This window comes from Alligator sinensis, unplaced genomic scaffold (genome assembly GCF_000455745.1).
Source record: "Alligator sinensis unplaced genomic scaffold, ASM45574v1 scaffold804_1, whole genome shotgun sequence".
Lineage (NCBI taxonomy): Eukaryota > Metazoa > Chordata > Crocodylia > Alligatoridae > Alligator > Alligator sinensis.
Genome location: NW_005842868.1, coordinates 527,696 through 537,529, shown reverse-complemented (window position 1 = coordinate 537,529; position 9,834 = coordinate 527,696).

Sequence of the window (9,834 nt, the reverse complement as noted above, 5' to 3'; positions counted from 1 at the left end):
AGCCAATTTGCCACCCACCGGACTGTGTAGTCATCCAAGTCACAGCCTCTTAACTTGTTCACCAGTATGGGGTGGGATACTGTATCGAAGGCCTTCCTGAAGTCTAAGTACACGACATCCACCGCTCCTCCTGTATCCAGGCGTTTTGTAACCTGGTAATAAAAAGAGACTAGATTAGTCAGGCTACGAACCCGTGCTGGTTTCCCCTCAGCATAATTTGTCCTGCCGGGCTCTTGCAAATGTGAGCCTTGGTAATTTTTTCAAAGATTTTGCCGAGGATGGAGGTGAGACTGACTGGCCTATAGTTGCCTGGGTCCTCCTTCCTCCCCTTCTTGAAAATGGGGACCACATTGGCCCTTTTCCAGTCCTCCGGGACTTGGCCCGTGCACCACGAGTGTTCAAATATTCCCGCCAGTGGCTCTGCAATGATGTCGGCCAGTGCCTTCAGCACCCTCGGATGGAGCTCATCCGGGCCTGCCGACTTAAACGCATCCAGTTCTTCCAAGTGACTCTGCACCATCTCAGGGTCTACGCTTGGTAGTCTGGCACCTTGCTGCTGCCTCTCTACAATCCCATTGAGAGACTTGTCTTGCCCCTCGCTTAGGAACACTGAGGCAAAGAACTCGTTGAGGAGTTCAGCCTTGTCTCCCCTGTCCGTCACCAATTGTTTCTGCCCATTTAGCAGGGCAGATTATTATTATACAGATTATTATTGTAGATCTCTAGGTTAGCTCTAGGACTTCAGCATGGCTGACAACTCTAGGTCCTGTTCCAAAATCCCTAAGTCATTCACATATACACAGCCCTTGCCCGTTTCTTCCTCCTCGCTGAAATATCAACAGTACTGCATGGGAATGACAGGAAAGAACCTTATCCAGAAGGCAGCTGATCAGCTATTCATCATTTGTCAGAATGGCACAATAGACCCCAAATTGTGGTGACTGACATTTAACTTTGCATTTAATCTAATGAAATGAGGTGCTGCTAATGATCTCATCCATGAGAGATCAAGATAGTGAAAGCCAGATGATGCATTCATTTCATACCATTGAACAAACCCCAAATGGCACAGGTGTGTTTTCAATAGGTATTCCATGTGTCACAATACAATCTGATTGAGGAGAAAGAGCTGCTAAATTGCTGTAACACCGGTGACCATAATACGCAATAGAGTATCAGTGCCTTTTGCAAAACTGAACCCTCCCAAGCTATTCCATCAACTGCAGTGAAGTACAAAGAGGTTGCTGGTACCTCTGAAATCTGTAATATCCAAGGGGCTAGATTTGATTCAGCCCTATGACATGGCCCTACCTCCACAGGCTAGCTAGCAACACTAGTTGCATGTGAAGGGGGGTAGATATGCATAAAGCTAGCAACACTAGTTGCATGTGAAGGGGGGGAGATATGCATCTATACGATTTATATAGAGAGAGCATGAGCTTTTGACCCAAGTTCACTTCATCAGATGTTGTGAAAGGACAGCATAGAGCAGAGTATAAAGTGGAGTGAGGGGCCATAAACTGTAGACACTCTCCCCAACAAACAGAAGAGGGGACCCTGCATAGAAATTCTGTCTGGGGACATCCCAAACTCCTCTTTGGGTTGCAAAGTTATCCCTAGATCCATATTCAGGGCTGAGCCGAAATACTTGCTTCAACCTTTAAACTATTTGTAGAATTTAGCTCAGTCTGGTTATGAAAATAGCAGAGCTAAGTCACCCTTTTCCCTGCTTTATTCTAATCTTTCCAATGTGAGGGTCACCTATTGCTGCACAGTCCAGATAATAAGGTGCAAACCGTCAATGAATTAAAAAAGCAGGTTCTGGAGACAAACAACTGTACCCCCATGCTTCAGCGTGCACAAGGTCATTGGCAGGGGTTAGGAAGAAGGATCTCCTGAGGGTATTGTATTGCATAAAGAGAACTTTTCTCTTTCCTGTAAACCACCTGCCATTGGCTAACAGGTTTCCAAATGAACAAGGAACATTGGGCTCTAAAGACTTGGAGTCAAGTGAATTGGTTAGAACAAGGATTGCCTAGGTCACCTTGGAAATTTCTCGCGCTCTCTCATTTTCTGAATCTATAAAACAGGATTTGAATACTTCCTACCTCACAAAGATGTTTAGAGGAAAATTTTTGCCAAATTTGCAGAACATCTAAAGTGGTAAGCACCTAACCAGATAGTTAAACCACTACCAGTAAGCCAAGTCTTGCTCCTTTCTTTGATAGCTTCAGAAGATGTCTGACTGTCATCTACTTGAGTCTTTCAAATCTCATTTCATACTGTTTACAGATCCCAGACTTTTTTTTTTTATTCTGTCTCACTAATGCCACTAGAAGTCGAAGTAAAGCTTTCTAGTATCCGTGGCTTCATTAGCTAATATTTATGATTTATGCTAATCTTGACCTTGTTAGTGAGCTTTGATGTGGGATTTCTTTTAAATATAAACATCTCACTAGCTAATGCAATGATTGAGCATGTGTGTCTCTCTTTCAACACTGTCTTTGCGGAAGTGAATTCTAATGCCGTGTGATAGTAACAGCTCCCTGGCCTATCAGCACAACATCCTAATGTGCAGACTTCCAGAGGCTTTTATTCTTAGAAACCAGCAACTGAGACTGGTATTCTTTTTTTCTGGCTGTGGTTAAAAATAATTTGCAGAACTAGTTTCTAATCTGCATGGAGAACAAGTCATGATCTGTTTGCTTTGCTTCTCAGCCGAACAGAGGGTTTGGAATCCACATCTGTCATACTAGCAAAACAGTATGACACTTTCAGAGTTTGTCCTTCTTCATAACCAAATAGTGGAAGGAGTAATTATTCTTTAAATGGGTGAGTAAACCAGGCTGTTGGCTTTTAAATTAAACATTCCACGTTGCCAATCTTCAAGTGGCAAGGTACATTTTTACCACCAGACCCGTGTGTGTGTGTGTGTGTGTGTGTGTGTGTGTGTGTGTGTAAATTCAATTTTATATAGATATAGATATTCTGGTTCTTGTTCTCAGTTTTCACCATACCCTCCTGTGTCAGATGAGTGCTCCAACATGCTTATTAAATGCACAATTGCATAAAAGGGACTTCTATGGTACAATTACACTGCTATAATGACAGGTTGCCGTATAGTTTTACCAGCAAGCGGTGATTAAATTGTAAATGTGAATCTATACCATTGCAAACCATGGCACAGCTGGCTTTTGACAACTGTGAACATAGTGGCCTTAAAGGACAAAAGTACAAGGTAGGTGGATGGATTGCTTGAAGGAGTTAAGATAATAAATTGGGAATGCTAGAAGATTATGAGTAGGAATAAAGTTGCAGCATAAACGTGCAATTTTCTGATTTGCAGAATGCTCAGATTAAATGCAGGCGGGACCAGCATACTAATAAGTAGTGTTCACTGGATACTGTGCTCAGTATTGTGTCATTTATGCACTGGCCTGGACTGGAGAAGAAAACCCACTCCTGATTTAAGAGCACTCCAGGAGGTTACCCCAGCACCTATGTATACAGGGAGCATACCTTCATGGTGCATCAGCCCCAGCCCTGAGAGGGAGTCCTTGCTATTATCAGCAAAGAAGTAAATCCATGCACTAGGAAAACTATTTGTGTGATCAAATAAAAACACAGCTAGGAAATCAGGGGTCCAAAATGAGCAGCACATCACTCAGACAAACAACCTTGCAAGAGGAACAACAAATCATCTACAAGAGGCCCAAAAGCTAAAAGGTATTCCAATCAACATGTCATCAAATAATTATGAATGAGCATAAAAAACAAAGCTTCCTTGCAAACAGAAAAAGCAGAATTCATACAATATGTTGATTATTATCAATGTAGTTCAAGAAGACTTCTTTGCATTGTTTCCTAAGAGTCTCTCATCACTTTATATACATTAATGAAGCCTCTTCTCTTCTAGGAGGTAGCACTGACTCCCCTTTACAGACTGATACCCCAAAGCTCAGAGAATAATTGACTTATCCAAGGTCACCCTGCACATCAGTGGCAAAGACAGAAGAGAAAGAACCCAGGAGACCCTTAGCTTTAACCTCTCATCAGCACAGTGCCACTCCCACTCCCCCAAATTCACCTAACAGAGAGGGAAATGCTTCCTTGAAATGCTCCATCAAGGAGCCACAGCATCCCAGACCACATCATTGCTCTTGGAACAGAACCATGGTGCTGTCCTAGTAAAGCCAAAGATGGGCATGGGACAATGTGTGGGACAGAAACTGCACTGTTTCTGGTTTCCTGCCCAGGGAAACTGGGCAGGAGAGTAGGGACAATGGCAGACCTTCAGCTACTACAATGTCCCCAGACACCATATGTCACAGTAATTTTACTACAGGTGTGCTGAGCTTTAGGAGCACGACACATTCCAATACCTCAAAAAGAAGCCTAGGACTAAGGCAGAAATGAAGGCCGGAGAAGGAAAAGGAAAAGGCTGGTTACAGTGGCTATAGAAATACAAGGCAGAGTGACTGGGGAAGTTGGGAAGGTGATGGAAGAAACAACATGCCAAACAGAGGTTGGGAAAAGCATAAAGAGCACTTGCTCACATGCACAATCCAAGCCCCTACATCTCAGAACCCAGTCCTCCCTGCATCTAGTACATGGGAACTTATATACATGTTGTCTAGGCTGGAATCTAGGTACTGCAAAGCCCTTTCGACTTATATGTTGTATTGCTGCACCTGTTGCACACCTTTAAGACCTCTCTTTAAACACCTAGCAAGGGAAAAACATGGCTACTGAGGAGGCAACTGTTGCCAGACTCTTCAAGGATGCACTGAAAACTCAGGCCAGTTAAGAACACCAAGAAAGCCTCCTGATCATGGACACCCAGGTACATGTGACACCTATGTTGCTGGATGCTTTCAGGACATGTACATTAGAGAGATCAGACAGATTTGCTGCCCTTATATACTAGGATTTTGAGTGCTGGATGTTCAGTTGATCACTGTAAAGCATTTTGAACTCAGATGAAAGGTGGCATTAGATACGGAAGTGCCAGAAGTTTTGTGTCTTCCATTCTGGTTCTTTGAGAACAACTCTTTTAAAAATGCTTTATGAAAATACTTCCAGGCATGTGATCTACATGCCAGTCACAGACAAGATCTTGGTCCAAGCTTCACTTGAAAAGCCTGCAGCCCTGCTTTTTAGTTCAACTCACTGCAGCTTGGCACTGAGAACAAGTGAACAAAGATGTATCCCTGGGGCTGTTCCACCTGACAGCTACAGGTGAGAGCCCCCCCAGGGAGCACTGTAGCAACCCAGAATAACCAAAATACACATGCCTCTGGCCTGCTTCTGTGCAGGGTGGCTGTGAAGGAGGGGAGCACAGGATCCTTTTGCTGATTATTAGATACTCTGGAACTGGCTGGCAGACCATTCCCTTCGGCTCCAGGGCCTCTCTCTGCCACAGCAGTGCTTTAGGGGGTCACAGGCCTGAAAAAGGGAGTTACTATAAAGCAAGGCAAGTCATAGAGGGGCACACAGCAGAAATTACTTTCTGATCAGCTGCCTGCCCTGCTTGTGCACCTCTCAGGGTAGAGGAGCCCATCCAGCCTGCTCTGGGAAGCTGGTGGAGCTCTCTCCCTGCTCCTCTGTACAGAAAGGAAAAAGGAAGGTGAAGCAAAGATGGTTCAAGACAGCTCCACTCCCTTCCTTCCCCTCTTATGAATAATGGGGCATTTCCTCTGCTTCCCCCTCCCCTTCAGCACCCGGCTTGGGGAGGAGAGAGGGGACCTCCTTGAAACTCCCTTCCCGCTACATGCGAGAGAAGTGCACAAAAGGGCCCAGAGAGTCACAAGAGGAGCAGAGGAGAGACTGGGGGGTGGGGAGGAGATAGGTAGGGGTAGAGTTAATGTGGACCTGAAGCTCATAATGAATGTGGGGTGGAGCCTTGGACACAGAAATAATTGCAGGCTGGAACAGGCTGATTAGGGGGTGATTTTTAGATCTACGTTCTTCCTTCTATTTGCAGACCATTTAAACCTCATGCCATAGTGGAACTGAGAAATAACCTCAGTGTTTTTCTCCAGTAGAGGAACACAAATGCTAGTGCTTTCCTCGCACACCCAAGGCTTCCATTCTCCATCTCCCAGGGAAGATAAGGTCTCCAGCTTAAGTGCCTTGAGCTCACTGAAACTCTGGGTGTCTGTTCTAGCACCAAGTCAGAGAACCTCCCTGATGACAGCACCCTGAGTTTCACTTGCAGGTCTGCCTAGCTTGCTTAGCGGTAGCAGATCCAACAAGATCAGAGTCCAAGCTTATTAGCTCCTTGATTTCGGTGCTGTCAGAAGAGAAGACAAATGAGCCTGGGTTGGTTTTTTTTCCAGCACTGCTCTCTAAATCTAATTAAAAGACAGCATCACATCTTGCTGCTTTAGCCAGTGAGAGTTGCTTGCGCAGTGCCCCTGGAATGAGATTATTTAGTGAGGGAGGCACTGGCATGCAGATTTAGTTCCAGCATGAAATATAATTGCTGTGTGCACATGAAATCATATTATGATGTATTGTACTATGGTTAAATTGAGCAACTCACTTTGCAACGAGTAGGATAAATCACTGACGTGGCCTTCTTCATTTCTCTTTCTTTGAGGACTTCAGCTGCTTTGCTTGTCTGTACCTAGACAGTTACTTCTATACCAGCCCTCCCACAGCAGCCAAGAGTCACAATGCAGGAATTTCCCGCACCAGAACTGAGCAAATCATCTGCAATAAATTTACTGTCGAGTGGTTTAGGGTGTGTTAGCAGCACCATAAGATATGAGGTTATATTGCAATAGCCTGCCACAGCTAGTCACCTATTTTTTGATTGTACGTGGGAAATGAAATAAAAAAAAGTTATATTTTATCCTGTGAATAATGAAGATGCATTTGAGGGGGAGAGATTTCAAAACTACTTAAGGGACTTGCCTGTGTAAATCTTACCAGCCTGTGACAATCTGATGTGTGCTCCAATATGACTTAGGCGCATTTGAAAACACTGCTGTATATTTTCATGTCTCTCAGATTTTTACAGTGCCCATCAAAACGATATATAAAGCTTTTCTTTAGGAAAGCACCCTTATTTTGAAAGGGCCTTAAGCATGTGTTTTATTTTAAAGTAATGCAACAGTGAGAATTAAAACACCTTTAACTACTTTCCTGATCTAGGGCCCAAAGGCTTTATTTTATGTTTTTCCTGTTGTTCAGAGTCTAAGAGCTGGTACTTTTTCAAATTCTCCCCTTAAAGTGGAACTAGAGAAATAGGCCTGTCTTTGGTGAAGATTACAGAAAATGGAGTCAGACTAGTACAGCGGGACTCACTGACTGCATGCTTTTAATCCACACCGAGAGGCACAACCTTCCGCCTCTTAGCAAAGGTTCAGTAGAGGCAGTGCTGTAACAAAGTCTCCTATTCCTAAGCTTCTTAGTCTTACAAATTATATCACAGTACATGTCCTCAAAATGAAACAAAAACTGAGGCAGTCAAGATAAAATATACATTTTGCTGTGGGGTTTTTTTTGTGTGTGTTTTTGTTTTTATTTTTTGCTTAGGATCATTTGACTTGTAATATTCAACAGTGTAAAACAGCCTCTTAATTGCTACTAGGAATTTGATTCTGTTGTTGATACCAATTGACATTTGTTGTAGGTTTGGATAAAGTCCACACGGTGGCGTAAAAGTGAGACGCGGTCTCAGCAGGAGATGCCTCATTCAAAATATTGAACTGTCTGTCTTTAAATGTCTTACCAGTAAAGATCCTTACTAACTGATATGCTGTGGGTTTTGTGCTTTCATTAGGGTTATTCCTGCCACTGCAGGACAAACGCACCTGTTAGAGAAATCCATTTAGCAATGTTCTTTCTACTTTGATGATGAAAGGGGGGTTGAGAGAAGAGTGGGAGGAAAGCGCCAAGGAATGTTTGCTTGAACCCACGAGTCCTAAATCAAATTTAATACAGCTCGCTCTAACTGCAGAAATGGAACAGGCATCTTAAAGTGTGGACACAGGAATTTAGCAGTGTTTAACAAAGAAAGGTTCTTGGACAATTATAGAGATACTGACTGTTAGCACTGCAATAGCAAGAAAGCAAAATTAGAGCATCATAGTCATTGAGTAGGTAGTTGTATTATTTGCAGTAAAGTAATAATAATGACCCCTCCTAACTATGCAGAGGGAATGAAAGGCTGAGACAAGCAAGGTGAAGTAATGCTGCTGTTAAGAGTATTGAGAGAAAGCCAGGCAAGTGGTCTGGTTCAAGTCTAATGAGAACCAAGTGAAACTAGGCTGGGAGAGACTAGGAAGCCTGAGAAAGGGGCAGAAAAAATGTATTTTCTATTTGAGACAACAAAGGACAGGGTGGCTGCAACAAATGTCTCTGCTGAAATTCAGAGAGGGTACAGACATGAGGTGCAATAATTGCAACAGGAAAAAATGTGAAGCAACAAGGAGGGTCGCAGCACTAGCAGGGGCAAAGCAAATCCTAGCAGAGAAGACAAGAGCTATACCTGCAAAGCAGTCATGCTGCGACTGCGGCTCAGGTAGAGGCACACAACCCAAGCAAGCCTTACAGCACCTAGCTTGGGAACTGCTAGCAGCAGAGGTCTGGCTGCAGGGAGCGAGCAGACCTCTGCGATTGAGGAGTTGGGTGAATTCTCAGGCTGAGGACCCATGCTAGCAATACTGAGCCAGCCAGTTTACAGCTGTACCAGTTACATGTTATGTAGGCTCCCATCCTGCAAACATTCAGGCAGGTAAATAATTCACTCATATAAGTATAGCCATTGAACTCACTGTGCTTAAACAGCTCAAGGATTAGGACCTCAGATGTGTTGTCTCCAGTAGATCAAGGCTGGTGACTGAAAATACTTTTGCAACAGGAGGACAACGCTGCAGTACGATGTCTGGATTCATTCTGCAAGCTGCAGTTAACGTTTATTTTCTTATAATAATGGAACATATTGAAATAGGCTATTTTAAATGCGCCTTATCTCTCCTTCCCCAGCTCTGGTGAAGGGTTATTTCCTCTTACATTTATTTGTCATCTATATGCTGAGGTTTATTCAGTGAAATGAATATTTAATAGTTTATTTCCAGAGTACCATGAGATTCCTGGCTCCCTTACACTGAATAAATGATTAGACTACAAAATCTGTTCAACAGCCAGGGTCTCTGTTCAGAAGAGACCTTCTCCACTGTGTATGGAAGGAATCTGAGAGGTTTACTGATCTACAAATAACTTTGGGCATATATGGTCTTTCTGGCTCTTCCCCCCCACCTCCTGGCAAGAAAACCTCCTTATAAAGCCGTTCACTTGTTAACATTTTGACAGAATAACTGCAGTCAGAAATTCGCAATGTCCTTCCTCACTATCTCCGTTTTGGGTGATTTGACCCAAGGTTTTCTTAAGAGAACTGATCTCTGGGGTTGGATTCATAGATTGTAGAGTCGGAAGGGACCACAATGGATCATCGTGTCCGACCCCCTGCCCCTGGCAGGAAAGAGGACCGAGGTCAGATGGCCCCAGCCAGGTGACTATCTAGCCTCCTCTTGAAGACCTCCAAGCTAGGTGATAGCACCACCTCTCTTGGAAGCCCATTCCAGATCCTGGCCACCCTTACTGTGAAAAATTTCTTCCTAATATCTAACCTAAATCCATTCTCAACTAGTTTACACCTGTTATTCCTAGTCACTCCCTGGGGCACCCTAGTAAACAGCGCTTCCCCTATTCCCCGTTGACCTCCCCTAATAAATGTATAGGCAGCCACAAGATCTCCCCTCACCTGTCTCTTGTGAAGGCTGAAGAGATTCAGCTCTCTCAACCTCCCCCCGTAGGGTCTATCAC